The 22,644-nt window shown below is 28.8% G+C and overlaps 1 protein-coding gene across 2 annotated transcripts in view; it reads right to left on the reverse strand.

Annotated features, from left to right (window-relative positions):
• Positions 1 to 22,644, reverse strand: part of LOC111044827 (serine/arginine repetitive matrix protein 1) — a 165,686-nt gene that overhangs the window by 108,193 nt on the left and 34,849 nt on the right. The gene's annotated exons all lie outside the window — the stretch shown is intronic.

Consider the following 22,644-nt stretch of genomic DNA (forward strand, 5'->3'; position numbering starts at 1 on the left):
AGGTCGTCCATTCAATAAAAAAAGTAATATCATTATTTCTAACATTTATTCTCTTTAAAAAATTTGGACAAAAAATACAGTCTTTATTTGTTTAATATTGAACACTTATTCAAATCAAAAAAACAGTATTTTAGAATATGGGGTTTTCTTTTTTCAATTTGATTAAATATCAATCTCCATCAAGTCTGATTAGCCTACCTAGAGAAAAAAATTTAATTTGAGTTTGGCTGCTGCCAATCAATAATATTTCTTTATTGTTATCTACTACTTTTAAAAAGCTCTGTTCTTTTCTTTTAAATTATACATAAAAAAGGAAATTGATTTTCACTATCTGAATCACTCAAAGGTAAAAAATAAATATTCAAATAGTCTTCATAGTATCATCTAATTAATGTACCTGGAATACCTGTATTCTAGAAGTACCTTGGTTTTATCTGTAAATACATAGGGCAATACAACAATGTTAGAAAACATCAATGTTCAAAAACATTGATGCTTACTGGTCGATGTTTTTCACTTTTGATGTTAAGGTGAAAAAACATTAATGTTCAAAACATTAATGTTTTTTCTTCCGATTCCCATCCCTAATTATTAACTCTTAAAAAATTATCACTTAAAAAATTATAACACAAGGAAGTAAACTAGACAAAACTATAAACTGATTCGAACAACTCAACTAGTTGTTCTGTGAATAGTTGAACTCCTGCAGTTTTCTCATGCACAAATATCTGGTGTCATCTGTTCACAGACCTCTCCAGTACAGTGTAAGGCCGGTTACAGAGCTCGACTGACCGTCAGTGCATACGTCAGTCGTGCTTGTCTTTTCCATAGATATTCCATGGATCCGTTCAGAGCAGGACTGACGGCACGCATGTGCATGGTCAGGACCATGCGTTTTACACTGCATACAAAAACCATCAGTCGAGCTCGTGCGCATCCATTCCATTGGTCGACTGACGCACTATTGAAATAAATAGAAGCTTCCAGAGCTGTACTGATCAGTAGCCCGATTGCAACATGAACAATGTGCTGACACCTCTGCCCCACAATCAGCTGATATTGAATTGAATAGCATAATGGATGAATTCAATGAATAGTGTCATAATTATTTGAATTCAGAGTTATTCTATACATTCCTTCAATCATTTCTGGAATTCTTATTGAAAAAATCATATAAAATAATCATAAATAATTAATATTTTCCACATTTATTCGATTGGTAGATTAAAGTGACTGCAAGTATTCCCAATGGTGATACAAGCTCGAAATAACTCATCAAAATTCCTGATGGACTTTCTGAGGTAGTTAAAAAATGTATCTTCATCCCCAAGCAATGATGTATATAATGGTACTTAATTGTCTTTGAAACGCTCTATGGGCGACCATTGGATGAACTTGATATCTATGTCTTTCAATATTTCGTTTATGAAGCAATTAAGTATAAGCTGCAATCAAACAATCTGTAAAGGTGTCCATTTTGTGAGTCAGAAAAACTGATGCATTGATGCATTTGGTCAGGATGATACATACACACTGACGTTCAGTCGAGCTCTGTAACCGGCCTTAGGCCTGCTGCAAAGTAGACTCATGCAATCCACGACCCACGCTTATCTAAATTCAAAGTCAAGCAAACCCACATGCTGGGCTAGATCTGTCAACGCCAAGTGAACTCACGATATCCTGGAACATGGCTTCCTTGACAAAAGCCAAGTATAGTCGAAAAATTTGACAAAAGCCGAGTATAGCAGAAAAAACCCAGTAGAGTATAGTTTGTAGGTATAAAATAGTTTAGACACATTGTGAGACAATATAAGAATGTCCCCTTACTATTGGTGTCTGAATCATTCTTATCCAACCCATAGTTATTTTTCAATCAATGATTATGTACATCAATGTCGAAATTTTTTGAGCAGAAAACATGAAATTTTAGACATGCTTGAAACATATAGTGTAGCTAGCCTATTGGTGTACATATTGATGTAGGCAAGCCCTACTAGTCCAGTCAATGAAGGTTTTTTCCACAACTGCGTGTAAAAAAAGAATTTACATACTCAATTCTTCTTGTAAAACAGCTTATTTCTGAAGAAAATCTAATTTTTTGCTTGCTAACAATCCGCGCATGCACAGTGAATTCTTTTTACGCTCGCGAATCATTTGCGCATGTGCAGAAGAGTTTCATCATGCTCGCCAATCAGCTGATGGTAAGCAGCTCGCCAAAAGGTCAGATCTTAACCTAAAAAGTCAGTCATTGTAACTCTGCCGATATAAGTAATCTAACAGGTTTGGGCAGTTGTAGAAAACATTTTGTATGTAATTCGCATGTGATGCTTCTTCATCGCTCTTGCAAAATTATCATGCTCTGCTTCATGTTGCGTGATAACTGTTTCGCCCAAGCAATAAAGTTGCGCATTATGCTCTTAATACATAAATAGCTATTTCGATCCAAAAATTAAATAGAAGCTGAATCTCTCACCATTAATGGAACCCTCCCAGAGGGTCATTCTCCCAAAAGTCTCAAGAAAGCCCTTGGAGCTTTCCCCCCAGCACCCCTCAAAGTTGAAAAATGCAGGAAATCACGGAAAGTCAATTATCATCTCTGTAACCATTGATTGGAAACAGATCTATCACACCTCATTTAATTTGTTACATTATGGACTACAATATTGCTTATATTCATTTTCGCAATAGACCAAACAGTTTTCTAGATAGAATAATATATATGTAAAAATTTAGGGGGTTTGCAATTTGATTTTTTTGTTTTCTTCGATCTACTGCAAAACAAGTAATTTTGAAGTAAAATGAGGCAAATAGTTGATTTAGTCACTCTCATTGCAAACTCATTGATGTATATTGTTATGTATTTGCGCTTCCATTTGTTGCTGTTGAAGGGTTAAGAGCTGACACGGTACAGCGCGGCTCTCCGCCATAGTAAACAGTAAACAGGAGATCGATTATCTCTGTAACCATTGATTGAAAAAAATCTATCATATGTTATTCGATTTGTTACATTATGGATTACAATATTAGTCATTTTTATTCTCTTGATAAAACATAGTCTCCTTAATAAAATAATATATGTGAAAAATGTTTAGGTTTTTCGATTTAATTTTTTTGTTTTCTCCGATTACTTTCAAACTAGTGATTCCATAGAAAAATGACCTCATAATCAATGTAGCATATTCCATTGCGAATCCATTGATATAAATTTTTATGTATCTGCGATTTGATTTGACACTGTGGAAGGGGAAAAACAGCCGACATGGTATGGGCGGCTGACACCCATCACCATAGTAAACAGAATAGTACTGCTTTCTACATTGCATCTCATTTACACTATGGCCTTCGAAACATTCAATTTTGTCTATTTCTCTGACATGCGCTGAATCTGAATGATTTTCACTTTTCAATACTCCAAATTCTAAAAAATATTCAAGTTTTTAAGATTCAATCACGTGGATTACAGCAATTTCTTCTCATAGATTTTTTTGTTTTTTCTTGTTTGACTACTCTTTATAATTTTATTTGAACACTTGATGATGGAATGTTCATCATCAGATCATTTAAACAAAGAAAATAAAAGGGTAGGCCTACCTGTGAATATGATAAACTTGTCACGTTATTTTTTATATTTAAATAATGATAAGCCTCCTGCTTGGCATCAGTCGGTAGAGCATGAAATGTTTTAATATAATTATAAAAATTAGGTCGTGGTTTTTAATAGGATACAGTCTCATAAAGATCTTTATAGGCTCAGATATGAGCTTCCACAATAATTCTGATAATTCATTAAAAAATAAATATATATATATATGGTACTTATCCTATAGTATTGAGGAATTAGAATAAATTGCACACCATGAACAATTTGATACATATATTGACAAATATTGCAAAAAATAAATCAGAGCAAAAAATATATAGAGCGATAAAAAATATATAATATAAAAATAGAACAATAATCGAAATCAATAAAATATCACAGGCTAAATACTATTCCCTAAATTTTATAGCACGAAACGTTACCATGTGCTTTTATTTTATAATCATATGCATCCTTTTGCATGTAGCTGCGATATTAGCTTGCTAATACTTGTCGACTTGGACAATTCCATTAAAAATAGATTCCTTAAAATCAGCTTGATAAATTGACAACCAATAATCCGAATATATATATTAAATTCTATAGTATCTAATAGATTTCTTTGCAATGAATATATTTTATCTCAGGGTGCAAGATTCGGCACCTGACGGAATAAATAGAGCAATTCATCTAGTGAATCAGAGCTACAACAAACTATCGCAAATTATATTGCAGAAATTAAAGATCATATAAATATGTATTACTAGCCTAGATTTTATACTTCTTTGATTTATAGAACTTCTGATATGTATTGACTCGTTACTCTTCTAATAAAATACCCTTAATACTATATTTACTTGCGCAAGTATTTTTTACTAAATTCTTAATTTATGAGAAAACCCTTTCGACGAACTAGCTTTGATTCTCATGTAATTTTGAAGCACTGAGGGCGCCCTATCACTATTTCAATATTTCTCACTCACGTGTCGAAATTTTCTTATGAACTGCTGATGTCGGTCCAACTCCTGGTGGTCCTGGACTATGGTAGCTGGAGTCGTCTCTTCCAAGGGGTTACAAAATTATTTAAAAAAAAAATGAAAATGACTTTTGCTTTATAAGAGCATCACAAAGTCTTATAAGAAATTGAGTAATTCAATCTAACTTTAAATTTTTACAAGTTATAGTAAGGTATTACGCTCTATAATATTTAGGGACCTCTCATGGTGGCATTTGGCAGGCGAGTGTTGGTTCTCCTTTCTCAATTTTACAATTCTCATTTCCGATTTCTTTATTTACATAAAATTTGAATATCCTAGTCCTCCGCCATTCAAGGTTCAAATAGACCATACTAAAATATTAAATTATCACCTATGTTGTATGTTTAATAATTTCTTTGCCTTCGGGCCATATCCAAAACATAGACTATACAACAATTTCATACAAATTCTATTTATTTGTAGAAATATATACAAATATTTTTGAATCGGCATACTATTGCCGCCTATCAATTGCCATTATGTGATTGGTGCATGCAAATTATTTCAGTATTCATGCGCCTGGTAACCTCCTATTTCCTGGATACATTTAATTATTTTTATTAGATTTTTTAAATATGCTCTCTACATGCTAGTTAATTTTTTATAGGTTATTATTTGTTTCATGCATCATAATAATTAGCCACGTGGGACCTTTTATTCCTCAAATTGCATACCGTTTTGCCACAATAAATTTCTGCCAAGGTGTTTGGTCAGATTCTATGTTGCATGGCTCGGTCGATCATTAGGTCGCCGATCACTAAATGTTTATGCCCAACCTCAACCTTCAATATTTTATATAATATAATATATATTAGCAAAAAATTATTTCAATTCCTCTTAGGCTGTTGTACAGTTTAGCCAGGACAATCTGATATTATCTAATCTTTATGTTATCTCTTTGGCGATATTAGCCAGTTACTTTACTCAGACCTATAAATATTTCAGCTAGGGATTTTTATTTATCTATCCAAATTGAATATGTTACATGCGCCCCTGGATTTGAATTCAAAATATTTGAGAATCACAATGTTTTTAATGAAAATCCATCCTTCAACACATCAATATATTCCATACTTTGTCTACAAAATATACTCTCAAATTTTTATCATAGTTCGCAGATCTATCTGCTGCGCCTCCCTTAGACCTCTATCAAATACAATAACAAATTCTGCTTATCAACACAAAAAATATCATAAATATAATCTCCTAGACACATTCCTCCTTACAACACTTAGAACATAGTATTTTTAAATTTGCCGCTCGCAAGGCCGCCAACCTAACTACACACATTACTTGATTCTCTTATAATTGATTCCTTTCAAACAATAATTTCGATATACAAATTTCCTGGGGCTTATATTTTATTGTAATTCCTAGGTCTTAATATAAATAATTTTCCATATATCAGGTACAATTCCTTTCTTTTGCTAATGGTTCTTTGGCTTTAGGTAACTAGCATTCAATTGAGGTTTTTCCAGTAACAAACATGGCATAAACTAACGGTAATAATATAAAACATATGAATAAATATATTAACATTGATAAATATAATAATAACAGTGATAAATAACATTTTTGGGGTACAATATTTTTCTTTTCTTAAACATATGTTGAGCGCTACATACATTCAATCTAGATGGCTTTGTTAACCTACCAGTTCTGAATATCTGCTTTCTGACGTCATATACTTTGGCTTTGCGTTCTGCAGCATAAAACTAACCTTATTCGTCACATTTTTCACATTTAAGGTAATTTGCTTAATTTATTTTTTACTATCCCCGTTTGTGTCTTATTTTATATGGTGTATATTATTTAATTACATAATTAAAAATTATTCTTTTGCTTGTTGCAGGCTTTGGACAGTTGGGAGAAATAAAAACATCGGATTGTTGCCATGCGGTCTAACTCAAGATTAAATTTATCATGATAGGTCAGTAATTCGTTTGATAGTGGTGTTTTCCTTGATTACTTATCATATTTATTTCAAATTCTGTGATATGGTTAAATATTGGCTACATTTTCCCACCAAACAATGTGCGTATTCTCACTCTCTTGCAACTGGACTGTGTTGTGATGCGATATGGCTATGATAGTGAGTGGCCCTGAATAAATTAAAAAGAACTTACGAGTTACTTTCTCCAAAGCATTTGATAATCTGTGGCTCTTTACTAAAACTTCATCTCCAATCTTATATGAAAATATTTTGTATGCTCGGTCGTGAAATCTCTTCCTACTACTTGCCTTTTGCTCTAGCTTCAATCTGACTAGATGATGGATATCAGGATTTGTTGGCTTGTTCACCTCTGAGCTTGGAAAATCAATCAATTTTTCGATAAATGTAGTGTTTCTTTTACCGAACATGATTTCGTAAGGCGTACGACCGGTGCTTTCATTTAGACTATTATTATAACACTCTTCTAAAAATGCTATATATCTAACCCATTGTTGGTGTTTTTCATTACAGTAAGTCCGCATAAAACGAGAGATCTCTGCCATACGTCGCTCTACTTGATTAGCGCTGGGGTTGTAAAGAGATGTCCTCGACCATTTAATATTAGCCAGGTGAAGTATTTCTTTCCACTGCTTGCTACAAAAATAGGTTGCGTTGTCAGATAGGATTCGTTTAGGCTTTCCTACTTCATTTGTCCATCTTTCCATTATGCATCGGGCCAGAACTTTTCCGGTCAATTTACCTATGGTAAATAGCATTGTATATTCTGAAAAAACACATGTAAGCACGAATATGTATTTTTTTCCGTATTGTGCCATGGGTAATGGACCATATATATCCGCTGATATCAATTCCAATGGTGCACTAGGGAGAATGGGATTCATTTTGCCCCTGATATGGTATTGAGGGTATTTGGCTTTCTGGCATATATCGCGAGCTTTTATTATTTTGGCCACTTTTTTATGCATGCTTTTAAAATAACAGCTTTCTTCTAGTAGGTGGAGGGTCTTCATAGTTCCAAAATGTCCAATACGTTCGTGAGCTTCTTTTATCAAATCTGTTCCCATATTAGCGGGGATTATTAGGCGCCAGTCGTAAGTATTTTTAGCTGGTCGGTGGAACATAAATCCTTTGTAGCGGGTGTACTGTCGCAGGTAATCGGGCGGTTCAGTAGCTCCTTCTTCCATCAATTCGCGGATCTGGGACAGTCTTGGGTCTTCGTATTGGGCAATGCGGATTCTTTTAGGGGTCAATACGGCAGTGTGAATTCGTGGTTGGATATTGGGGGGATATGGTATGCTTTCTCTACTCTTTATGGCGAAACATTTCAGGTTGGTATCTTGACAATATGAAGCATCTATTTCCCTGGATAGAAAGTCGGCGGTCTGATTTTTCTTTCCTGGCAGATGGGTCAATTCGATATCATATTCTTGAAGCGCAAGAAACCATCTAGATAGGCGGTTGTGATTTAATTTGGCTGTTTTAAAAAAATGTTAAGGCTTTATGGTTGGTATTGATAAATATCTTATTGCCGAGCAACAATGTCCGGTATTTAATACATACTTCCACAATACTCAACAAATCTTTTTCGGTCACAGAATATCGACATTGTGCTGAGTTGAGTGTCTTACTAAAAAATGCTAGCACTCCTTTCTCTCCTTGATCGTCTTCTTGGAAAATCTCTGCGCCTATTGCATAATCTGAGGCATCGACATTCAAGAAAAAAGGTTTTTTCAGGTTAGGGTGTTTCAACACGACGGAGTTTAGGAAAGCTTCTTTTAGTTGCTGGAATATGATCTCTTCCTTGTTAGTCCAATTCCAAGGTTTGGTACTAGACAATACATGACTGAGTTGGGCAGTGTAGTGTGACATTTGTTTGTTGAAGCGGCGGTAGAATTGTAAAAATCCAATAAACTTTTGTAACTGTTTACGGTTGGTTGGTGATGGAAATTGTCTGATAGCTAATAATTTGTCCGGATCCTGTGATATGCCAGTAGGTTTGATTATGTGTCCTAGATATTTTACTTCCCTCACAAAAAATTCACACTTCGATAGTTTGAGTTTCAAACCGCAATTTATCAATCTATCAAATACTATATACAAATGCTGGCAATGTTCACGTATATTCTGTGAGGCTATTAATCCATCGTCCACGTATAATGTACAGTAGTCTCTGATAACGTCTCCTAGCGCCTGTCTCAAACACCGTATGAATACAGCCATAGCATTTCATAATCCAAATGCTAAACGAGTGAACCTGTAATTGCGTCCATTAAACAGAAAGGATAAATAATCACGCAATTCCAGTGCTACTTGGACTTGCCAATATCCTGCACTCAAATCTACCGTTGAATATATGGTTTTGCCATGGAAAGTTTGCATAACTTGTTCAATTTGGTCTGGTCCTTCTCGGTCATCATCCAATATACGGTTCAAGGCACGAGCATCCAGACATAGTCTTACTGTTCCATCCTTTTTTGCTACACACACAATCGGCAAACTATAGGGTGCTGTGGATTCTTCTATAATTCCTAATTGTTCCATGCGAGAGATTTCTGCTATGGCGGCGGATCGATAGGTGAAAGGTATGGGGTATGATTTGCGGTAATACGTGTTGTGTGGTTTAACATTGAGTGAACATTCGAAGTGAGTAGCTAGACCAGGTTGTTCGGAAAAAACACCTGCATTTTTACGGAATACTTGAATTATTTCCTGTCTAATGTCAGGGTGCCAATCGGTATGTTGATGGATTCTATCTATTAGTATCTCTAACAATTCTTCGGTACTAGAGTCTACTCCTAGCAGTGTTTGGTTCTTCGTTGTTAGGCTTAATACCTCCATATACTCCATAGCATTTTCAATTCCGTGGATACCCCACTTCCTCGGCGCGCCTTCCATGTAGTGAGCGGAGTGTATCTCTGTAATTCCTTCAGTGCGTTTCTTCAGATCAAGGGGTACTATAACCTCGTGTGATTCGGTTTCGGTAAAAGCATGAAATTTCAAGGTTTGGAAATTTAAACAGGCTTGGAAATGTTGGAGAAAATCTGTACCTATTATCATGTGCGGACCGGATACAGGTAATACAAGAAATGTATAAGCGAATCGTTGTTGTTGAAGGTTTATTTCCAGTAAACATTGGGTAGTTATATGTATTCGCCGTCCTGGACCGATACCTGATACATATACGTTGGTTAGCGGTAGAGTAGCTAATTTTGTTTTTTCTTTTAGATGTTGAAATATGTCTGTTTGTATGAGGCTACATTGTGAACCACTATCTACTAATGCTTGAACCTTCATTCCATATATTTCAATATTGATATACGCCTGCATTTGGATATCCGGTAGCCTGCTTTCCTTCTCGGTTTCTTCTAACAAAGTTTCCGGTAAATCATTTCTGAATGTGGTGTATGACGTTGAAATATCCTGCTTTTCTTTGTTTGTTTCATTTGAGCTTGTGGGTGTTATATCGGGGGTATCATATAGTCATGGTTTATTAGCTGTAGTTTTCTGTATATCTGGTGGCGGGTCATTGGGTGTTGGGTTCTGTGTTTTTTGTTGGTTTAATCCTGTTGCATGTGCTAATGTATAATTTGTGCTTACTTGTTGAGGTGGCCGTTTGTAATTTCTGTTGTAATTATTCTGAGTGTAACCATTATTTGAGTTTAATCGATCACGGCCATCATAATAATTCCTGCAGTTGCTCTGATGGGCGTAATGATTAGTTGTGCGATTTTGAAAATTTTTATTATTCCAGTTACTATTTTGTTTGTGCTCATAGCGGCGTTCAAATTGAGGGGCAGATCGGGAGCGATCATATGATACCGGTTCATAGTTTTGGCTGGTCTACTGATTACTTTTTGAGTTATGTTGATTCTGTGTGTATCTTTGGTCTGATTGGTGGTTTGACATTGCCATCACAGACTGTATGCCATATAGATGATTTATTAGCTGTTTGCAATCAGTAATGGGTTGGGTGGCAAGTGCCATTCTAACTTGATACAGTAGTTTCTTTAGAATAATACTTGCTAATGCCAATTCGTTAATGGGCTCGCTCAATTGAGAATTTTTGAACTGTAGGGCAGTGACGAAAGTGGTACATGCACCGTCTAAGTTAGGGTTGAAATCGCATGATATGATGTCCGCAAGCACGTCCAACTGTTCACTTCTGCTCCAATACTGTTCCAGGAAGACAGCTACAAACTCATCCAATGATGTAAATTCATGGGCTCTACTCCGAAAGAACATCAGGGGTTCGCCAATTAATAAACTAGTCAAACGAAGACGCCACATACTCCAAGAGGTAGGTGCAAGAGTTTGTACTAATTTTATCTGATCAATGAATGGTTGAGGTTGCAAATGGCGATCAGTATTATCAAATTTACCCAGTCCTTGCAATATACTATGTGAATTGATGTTATCTGCTTGAATTCCATGAGGTCGTTGTTGGATATAATTTTCTAATACTGTTATTTTCTCCTGTGCCATCTGCCATTGACTATTATTTGTAATTTTATTAGCATTCACTTCTTGATCTAATTGAGTCAAAGTGGATTTTTGAATTAGGAGAGTTCCATTCAAAGCCTTACAGGTTTCTGTGTTCTGATTGATACTACCTTGCAGTTGGTTCATTTTTGTGGACATAATAATCTGTTTATTTTGTATATCTTTAATACTGTTAATATTTTTATCAATGGTAGTTGTTAAATTTTGATTGGCAACAGTAATTTGTTTGTTGATTTCTTGATGGCAATCGGCCTTAATGCTAGTTGTTATATCCTGAATAGGAGTAGTGATTTGTGTGGTTAAGTTATCTATCCTTTCGTTTAGTTCACAGGTAACCGTATCCAACCTTTCCGATAATCCTGCCGTAACTTTATCCTGACTTTCCCTCTGTAGATTTATCATTGCTTTTAATTCTTCTCTATGATTCTCTACTTTACTCTCAATAGTATCTAACTGCTGTTCTACTGATTGTATGGCGTCTGCTGTCTCCTTCATGCCCTGTTCCACTGTTTGCTTGTTTGCCTCTTTTATTGCCGCATTCTCTTTTTAATTTCCTGCATCATGTTATCCATTGTGTTTTGTAACATAATATTGAACATACTGCTAGTTTGTTCCATTATTACCCTTTTAAATGGATCTAGCTCTGTGACTGGGAATATACTTTGTTTGCTCAGATGTGACTCAGCCTCTGGAGATGCGGGTTCTGCAGGCTGCTCCTCGCCCCCTTCGAAGTTGATCTCTGCTATCCGTTGATTCAATGGTATGTCAGCGGCGTCGATTCGAGTGGATGATAGAGGTTGCAGACCTTGTGGATCGAAGACTATCGACCCGACACTTCCTGGTTCCCTTTCTCGTGGTGTATTGGCATCTACCATGGTGGGGTTTGATGTGCTGGGAGTCGACAAAGTGGGATCTGTGCAACCGCCGTACATATATGAAACTTCAGAGTTTGCGGGAGTGTGATTCATTATGACAATATGATAAATGCTAATTAGAAAAGTGATTAATAATATGCAAAAATGCCTAAAAAAGAGACACAAACCGGGACTTACAGTGAAACAGTTATGTGCAAAGTGTTTGGATATCCGAAATAAGGTATTTATACTTAAGTTTTTTATAATGCTCTAGCGCTCCAATATTGAATATTGATTCCTGACTAGTTTACAGACTGTGAATTATATTCCAACCGGCTTATACATAATATATTCATGACTAGAAAGTAATAGCAGTTTACGCTCATAAAATATAATATCTCTCTCTATAAAATATATTTTCTACAATAACAATAATATAAAATTTTCTTTAAAACATATAATTTCTCTTTATTCAAAGCTATTGATTCCCCAAAAAGTTATACAAAATTTAACCCGCCTGTTTTCCTCAATACTCATATATCTATTGTTTTATTATCCATCCACGACAAATTTCAATATGACTAGACTTGTCTTTAATTATTATCCTCAATATAGGTCTTGACTTATTTCAAATAATTATTTAATGAGCTCAGCTCTCATCATCAGTCCCACGTTGGTACGACATGTTGTGTCACGTTATTTTTTATATTTAAATAACGATTAGCCTCCTGCTTGGCATCAGTCGGTAGAGCATGAAATATTTTAATATAATTATAAAAATTAGGTCGTGGTTTTTCATAGGATACAGTCTCATAAAAATCTTTATAGGCCCAGATTTGAGCTTCCACTATAATTCTGATAATTCATTAAAAAATAAATATATATATATATGGTACTTATCCTATAGTATTGAGGAATTAAAATAAATTGCACACCATAAACAATTTGATACATATATTAACAAATATTGCAAAAATAGATCAGGGCAAAAAATATAAAGAGCGATAAAAGATATATAATATAAAAATAGAACAATAATCGAAATCAATAAAATATCACAGGCTAAATACTATTCTCCAAATTTATAGCACCAAATGTTACCATGTGCTTTTATTTTATAATCATATGCATCCTTTTTTATGTAGCTGCAATATTAGCTTGCTGATACTTGTCGACTTGGACAATTCCATTAAAAATAGATTCCTTAAAATCAGCTTGATAAATTGGCAACCAATAATCCAAATATATAATATATATATTAAATTCTGTAGTATCTAATAGATTCCTTTGCAATGAATATATATTTTATCTCAGGGTGCAAGATTCGGCACCTGACGGAATAAATAGAGCAATTCATCTAGTGAATCAGAGCTACGACAAACTATCGCAAATTATATTGCAGAAATTAAAGATCATAGGAATATGTATTACTAGCCTAGATTTTATACTTCTTTGATTTATAGAACTTCTGATATGTACTGACTCGTTGCTCTTCTAATAAAATACCATTAATACTATATTTACTTGCGCAAGTATTTTTTACTAAATTCTTAATTTATGAGAAAACCCTTCCGACGAGCTAGCTTTGATTCTCATGTAATTTCGAAGCACTGAGGGCGCCCTATTACTATTTCAATATTTCTCACTCACGTGTCGAAATTTTCTTATGAACTGCTGATGTCGGTCCAACTCCTGGTGGTCCTGGACTATGGTAGCCGGAGTCGTTTTAATATTTAAAATTTCATATTCTTTATTAATTTCTAACTCTTTTATGTTTTTAGTTATCTTAATTTTTCCATAATTATTGAATTGTTTTATTAATGAAGACATTTTTACATTTCTATTTATATGGAAAAAATTTTAAGATATTTTATATTTTTATAAATCATTATATTGATACTTGAATCTATTATAATATTCATTATTTATTGAAGATATATGTTTGAAAAGTTCAGTCCATGTATCTGTATCAAGAATAATTTTATCATTTCCATTTTGTAAAACTATTTCAGTTTTTTCTCTAACTCCTTTTATAAATACTTGAAATGATTCTGTTAAATTGAATGTTTTAATTTGTTCCATTTATTAAAAAAAATTATTTAATAAAAAACATACATCCATCATCTTAAAAATTATGAAGTAATTTTTCAAGATGATGGATGTATTTTTCTTATTAAATAAATGGATGAGCTTATTCATTGTCATAAATGTAAAAAGAAAACTAAAAATAAGAATTCAGAAATAGTTCAAACTAGTAATGGATTATATAGAATAGCAGCTAAATGTTTGGTATGTAAAACTAATAAAAGTAAATTCATAAAATCACCAGTAACTAAAGAAATTATTGAAAATAATTTAACTAAGGAAGAAGGAAAAATTGAAGCTATTGAAATACATAAACCAGTTATAAAAAAATTTAATAGAAGAAAAATTTTAACATTAGGAATTGATGATTTATGGGCTATAGATCTTATGATATTTGATAAATATCATGAACAAAATGATGGATATAAATATATTTTGAATGTTATAGATACATTTTCAAAGTATGTATGGGTTGAACCATTGAAAAAGAAAAATGGAATGGAAGTTTCAAAAGCATTTGAAAAAATTTTAAATAATACTAAAAAAGTTAATCATAAATCTCCAAATCTTATACATTCTGATAAAGGTCTTAAATTTAAAAATAAAGAATTTAATCAATTATTAAAAAAATATAAAATAAAATTATATCATACTGAAAATGAAGAAAAAAGTGCAATAATTGAAAGATTTAATAGAACATTAAATAATAAATGAAAATTATTTTTGAAATAAATAAAAATTTTAGTGGATTGATGACTTACAAAATATTATTATAAATTATAATAATACTAAACATAGTACTATAAAAATGAATCCTATAGATGTAGATGAGAATAAGGAGAATATATTATTGAATACTGTTTATAATTTCAAAACTTCAAATAATATTATTAAACCAAAATTTGAAATAGATGATAGAGTTAGAATTCCATCATTTAAAAAATCATTTGAGAATAAATATAAAAATAATTGGACTAGAGAAATTTTTATTATTACTAAAATGATCTATACAGATCCTATAACATATAAATTGAAAGATTTAAATAATGAAGATATAATTGGTAGTTTTTATGAAGATGAATTGAAGAAAACATTATTATAAAATATATAATTTTTTATATATAAATGGAAAATAGAAATCATATATGTTCAAGATGTAAAATAAATAATGAATACATGAAAACATGTTCAAAATGTGCAATAGATAAAACTCATGATAATTTTTATAAAAGTAAAACTTGTAAAAATAATATATCAAGTTGGTGTAAAGAATGTGATATTAAAAAGTTAGAAATTACTATTATAAAAATAAAGATAAAATTTTAGAAAAAGTTAGATGTGATGTATGTGATAAATTCATTACTAAAACATATATGAAAAAACATCAAGAAATGGAAAGTCATATTTCAAATCTAAAAAAAATAATTTAAGTTTTATTTAAAAGTGAATTTATATGTTCAATTTTAGATTCAAAATCTTTTAATTTATCATTTATTTCATTTTTAAGATTATTATATGTATCCTGATTTCTATCTATACTACTTTTATCAAGTTTTTCAAATAAGATATGAATAGCTTTATTAAGTTTTTCATCTAAATTTTTCATAAAATTCTTAAATAATCCATTGTTATAAACTCTTCATTAAGTTTTTCATCTAAATTTTTCATAGAATTTTTAAAATAATCCATTGTTATAAACTCTTTCATCATATTATCAATTTTATGTTTACATTCTTTTATAATATTTTGTAATTCATCAATTTCAAATTTTTGTTCTGATTTTATATCATCACCAAATTGATTAAATATCAATGAATGATAAGAAACCATATTTATTATTAAAAATTTTTTGTGAAATTATTTTCAAATTACATCCTTCTGAAAATAATTTCAAAGCATATAAACAAAGATGTCCACATATTGGTGGATCATAATCGTTTTGTATTTCATCTGTTGAAATGAAAATTTTATTATTCAATAAATATTTTTGTAATTCTAATGGTGGATTAGCATTTCCATAACTATCAAAATAAAGTACATTATTATTTTTCTCATATAACAAGTCCAATGTGTTCCTGTAGAAAACATACTATCTAAATTAATAATTCCACATTCAATATCATATGGTTTTTCAATTGGGAGATTATCTCTCATAAAAATTCCTTTAAAATATTTTAATTTTCTTGAATAATTTTCTAAATCACTAATAGATAATGGAGTTATTTTTTGTTTTTTTTTAAGTAAATTAGAATAAATTGAATCAATTTTTTTATTTATAAAAGATTTAAGTCCTTTACCTGTTTGATCATTTTTAATAATATCATCAAGTTCTCTATCTATGAGATTATGTAACCAAGGAACAAGTTTTTCTCTAATTAGAGGAGCTAAATCATTTCTTAAATAAGGTGTTACAGTTTTAACTAAAGGAATATTATTTTCAGCTTTTGTTATTAAATCATTTAATAGACCATTACCAATTTGATTATATAATAAGGATAATCTTATACCCTTTTTATTTTTTAAAGCTTTATTTGAATTTTTATATTGTACATTAGTTAATAAAATTTCATTTTCACCTGATGATAATTGATCATATTTTAATCCTATTGTTATAGTTTTATGTTTCTTTTGTGCTATTCTAAAATTATTTTTTTGTCTTTCTGATAAATTGACTTTAATTTTTTTCAAATCCATTTATTACTAAAAAATTTTAATAAAACAATTTAAATCATATTTACAGTATTTCTATTAATATTATAAATAAAATGCATTTCTGAAAATACAATTACATAAGCTATTGTTCCATTATTATTATTTGGAGCAGTTACAGGAGATGCAAAATCAAGTTCAACCAATATATCATTTTTAGTATTTCCTACATTTGTTGGATGTAAATGTGTATCAATTACAACTATTGGATATGTATTTATAAATTCTTCATATCCAAGATATACATAATCATCTCTAAACATGACTCTTCTAAAGTTTTGGTACATGTCATAGAGAATAGATGTATTTTTATTTTGAAAATCTATATTTTCTAATTCATTTGGATATCTTCCACCATTTATTTTAACTATAGCATTTTTCAATTTAACTTGATCAAATGTTGAAGGATTCTTTTTTTGATCATTCAATTTATCAGTTTGTAGACATATGATTATAAATTTAGGATTGTAAACATTTCTAAAAGAATTAGTTATTTCAAAACTAAAAGAAGATCCAAAAACTCCTTTTTTATCAATGGTTTGCCATTGAAAATAATCATATTTTAATTTTTTATCATCACTTAATGATTTTAAATTATTAATCAATTGAATTTTAGCTGTACTTGAAAATTCTACAATTGGGACTCTTAATGTAGAAGTTTCAATAACTATCTTTCCTTCTTGTGGTTCTATTGATCCATCTGTTGTATCTTTCCATCTGAATATAGCATCATTATCTTCAGATCTAGTAAATATTATTTCAAATCCTCCTTTGAACATTGAATATCTAAGATGATCAAAAAATCCTAAACCTAATTGACTTAATGTACATAATATTTCAAATTTTCCACTAGTAAATTTAGAAACAAATCCTGTATTACTAATTGTTTGTTTTTGAGAATTATGATAACTTACTAATCCTTTTACAGTACTTGTAATTCCTGGAAAATCAACAAAATCAATTAATGTATTATGTTTTTTCAATTCAATTCTTGAAAATAGATATGGTAAAAAATTATCAATCAATTTAATTGTTGAATTATTTTCATAATCACCACCTCCAGCTCTTTTAATTAATTAAATTTTTTTAAATGAGTCTCCATGATCTATTTTAAAAATTGTATAATTATTTGGTGAATTAAAATTTAATTCACTAACAGGATTTATAGTCCTGTATTCACTTTTAATTATATCACCAAAAAACTCATCAAATATCTTATTCATTTATTATAAAAAAATTTATATATTTTATTTTTTAAGACCTAAATAAATAATATTATTTACATCAGGATTTACTATTGAATTATTATTTTGATCAGTAATTGAAATTACTATTTCTTGAATTTCATGTAAATTTTTTTTCAATGGAACAAATATTTTTTGATTTGGTTGAATTGAAATTTTAGATCCACGAATTGTATTATGAAAAAATTGATATAGTAACTCTTTCTCATTATGTTTATGTGAATGATTTTCATGATTACTAAGACTCTTTTCTACTAAATTACAATGTATTTCAATTACATCAACTGATCTTAAATTTTGAATTTTTTCATTATAGAATGTATCACGATAAATTATATCATTTTTTGTTAATCCTAATAAATTTTTCATTGATTCTGAAAATCCAAATAGATAATGAGATGTAATAAATTGAATTTTATTATCATCTCTACTAATAATAACATTATAATCTTCATTTTCCATATGAATATTTATGAGTGTTTGTATTCTTTCTAAAGTATAGTAACTTTTTGGAAAATTAATAGTTTTATAATTTTTTTCTTGCTTTTCTTTATACTATATTTGACCATCTTCTCTTAAATTATAAATATTGTTATCAGAATAAAATCCTAATAATGTTAATTTATAATTATCTTCTTCATTGATATATATTGGATGCTCCAGATGCAATCTCAATTTAGAATTTGAACCACTTATTTTTAATAACTTCATTTATAATAAAATAATTTTGAAATAGATAATGGATATAACAATTTTTTATGAAGGAAGAATTAGTAATTCACTATTACCACATCCACTTAGAGCTATTATAATTGGTAGTTCAGGTAGTGGAAAAACTAATTTAGTATTAAATTTAATTTATAAAAAACAAAGTGGTTTAAAATTTATATATCTTTATGTTTTTAGTAAATCATTAGAACAAAGATCATATACAGATTTACAAAAACATCAAAAAATTGAAAATAAAATAAAAACTCAAATAGCTTTTTTTTGCAATTCTTGTGAAGATTTAATTTCAATAGATGAATGTAATGAAAATTCATTAATTATATTTGATGATTGTCTAATGGAAGAACAAACAAAAATCAAAGAATATTTTATTAGAGGAAGACATAAAAATATCTCATGTATCTATTTAAGTCAAAGTTATAGTCATTTAGATTTAAGAGTTATAAGAAATAATGTGAATTTATTGTTTGTTTTTAAACAAAATAAATATTATACTAAACGAATTTATGATGATTATGTAGGATCAGAGATGAGTTTTGATAAATTTCAAAATTTATGTAAAAAATGTTGGGATGAACCTTATGGATTTATTACAATTGATATGACTAAAAAATCAAATAATGGGAAATATAAATTTATGTTAAAAGATGATTTAATCATTGATACATTTAATGTTATAAAAATAATTGTTAAAATTAATATTAAAAAAACATACATTTAATGTTATAAAAATAAACATTAAAAAACGTTTGAATTAACGTTTAAAAAACGTTTAAATTAATGTTAAAAAAACATACATTTAACGTTATAAAAATGAACATTAAAAAACATTTGAATTAATGTTTAAAAAACTTTAAATTAATGTTAAAAAAACATACATTTAACGTTATAAAAATAAACGTTAAAACACGTTTAAAAATGTTTAAATTATGTTAAAAAAACATACATTTAATGTTATAAAAAATAAAAACATTATGAAAAAATATCTTAAATTTTTTATTTATAAATGGATGATTTAAAAAATTAAGATTTGAAAAAATTAAATCAAATTGAAAAAGATTTATTACAAAGATATAAAGAGGGTGAAAAAGAACAATTACAAAAACGAAATAAAATTAAAAAAGGAACTAAACTTATTAAAAAAGATCCATATAATGGACCAGAATTTGATGAATTATTATTAAATCCAAAAAATGATGAATTATCATTATCTAAAGCTAAATATGTTTATGATTTAGAAAAAAAACTTAAAGATGAGTTTAAATCTAATCATATTCGTGAAGGACTAGAATTGAAAGAAAGAGAAAAGAAATATGAATCTATTATTAATGCTTTAAAAGAAAATAGAATTAATGATGATAGAAAAGTTGAAAATTCAAAAGATATTCAAATTTTTAATCCAAACATAGTTAGTACTCCATTTCGAAAAATTCAATTTGAAGATGAAGATGAAAATGATTTTCATTATAATGAATCTACATCTACAATTGAAGATCCAATAACACCTGAAAAAGAAACTTTTAAAACTAATAAATCTTTGAAAAAAATTATGGAATCATCTATTATTAATATTGGATCAATTGCTTCAAAATTTTTACCAAGAGCACATGATAAACAATTTGGTATTTGGTATGATGAAGATATTGAAGAATGGAAAATTGGTAATTATCCTATGTCTGTTGATATAGATGATATTATAATAAAATATAATGAGAATGAAGAAAAATATAAAGGTACAGAAGGTTTATGGAGACTTTTAACTAGAAATGATTATTTAGAACGTGAAATGTTTACAAATGATGATTGGAAATATTATAAGAACATCATGATAAAAACTTATTCTCTATTTCAAAATAATGATCCAAAAAGTAGAAAACCAAAATCAAGTAAAGGTAGAAAATGGAAATTAGTTAAAACTATTTGGGAAGAACTTATTAATCAGAAAGGATCTGGAATATTAGAATTTAATAATAAACCAATTGAATATAGATATGTAAATAATTTAAATGAATTAGTTAAAAGACTTAATTATATTTCAGCTCAAGAAAATGCTGGAAATAATAGTTTTCATAATGAAAAAATGTCTTGAGTTAAATTTATGAATGATAGACTTACAGAAATAATAGATACACCAAATAGTACTAAATATTTAATTAGATGTATGTCTTTATTACCTGAAAATGTTATAGGATCTGGTTTAGTTAATGATATGAAAATGTGATGAACATCTTCTACAAACAAAAATATTACCATTATGGTTTGATATTTGTTTACTTACTAATCTACTCATATCAGTTATTAGACAATAATGAGAATCGTTATCTTTTTTAAAATATAATAAATTAACTTCAGAATCATGAATTTCAGAAATTTGTAATAGTATTATGTTTTCATTATCAGTATCAAGTGTATAAATATTGATTGAAATTGTAGGATAATCATTATATTTTTAAAAGTCCTTTTTTCGAATAGTTTGATATCTTTTAATGATAATGGAAATTCTAATTCACTAAAAATATCATCATATATATTTTTCATATTGTTTAGTTCTATGTGGATCTTCTGATTTATTTTTATTGAAAATATCTATTGCACATCTAATTGAATAAATAAAACAATAATTATCTTCATTTTTAAAATTAATACATGCTTTTTAATTTTTTATTTTTTCTGGTAAATCAATATATGATCCTGCATTTAATGAATTGTTTTTATTTAATTTTAAAATTAATTTATCACAACTAACTAATGACCATCCAGATCCTGCATTAGGTTGATATTGTGATTCTCTTAAAATAGTTTTCTCAAATTGTTTATCAATAAATTCATTTATATCTAAAATATGATCTGTTATTACTGGAAAAAATTTTATGGTTTTTTGAATTGTATTATCTGTTGGAGAATTCCTTTCATAAGTACAACCTAGATTCAATTGACCTTTCATACTTTTATGAATTTTAAATTTTTCTTCAATTATTGATGTTAAATCTTTTCTACAAATTTCTAAATAATTTTTAATATTATTACTTTCAGGAGAAACTTAAGTATATATTTATTGAATAAATCATTCTTAGAATTTATATTTTTAATATCCACTATATAATTATTTGATGATTCATTTATATTTTTAGCTAATTCTTTTATTAAATATTTCTTTGATTTATTATTTGTTTTAATATTATTTTCTTCAGCTAATTTTTTAATATAATTTATATTTCTTACCTTAAAATTTTTGGATATTTTTTAATTTTTTCCAATCTATTAATTAGTTGTTCTCTACTTGAATTATTTAAATTATTAACATCATACTTCTTTCCAAAATCTTTAAGTTTTTCAAAATTTAATATTTGATAATTATCTTCATTGATTTTAAAATCCTCTTTAATTTTTAATAATGCTTTTTCATTTAATCTATCATAATCATGAATATGATTCATTTCAGCCCATTTCTTTAATTCTAAGAATTTTTTATATTTTATAGATGAATTAACTTGATGCTTTTTAGATTTTAAATGTCTATTAAAATTATAATTAATTGTAAAATTAACATCACAAATTTTACAATATATTTTATTTTGATCACTCATGATTTTCAGTTACTATTTATGAGAGAAAAATTTAAGGTATTTGAAAAAATTATTCTGTTACAATTTCTTGATAAATATTCTTTAAAAATGATAAATCTTAAGAATATTATTTGAATAATGTAAATTAATTTGCTACTTCCCTTTGATCACAAGCACTTGACACTAACACTGTTGAAAACGTGTTAAATCTAATTTAAATAAATCTAATTTATTTAACTTAAAAATAGGATCTAATTCATGGACTCAATTAATCTAATAATTTAATTTATTAATTTATAAAATAATATAATAGATCAACCTTATTCATGAATCTTAATTAATTAATAATAATAATTTATTCATCAATCTTAATTAATGAAAGAATT

The sequence above is a fragment of the Nilaparvata lugens genome, chromosome 14 (genome assembly GCF_014356525.2).
Source record: "Nilaparvata lugens isolate BPH chromosome 14, ASM1435652v1, whole genome shotgun sequence".
NCBI classification, from domain to species: domain Eukaryota; kingdom Metazoa; phylum Arthropoda; class Insecta; order Hemiptera; family Delphacidae; genus Nilaparvata; species Nilaparvata lugens.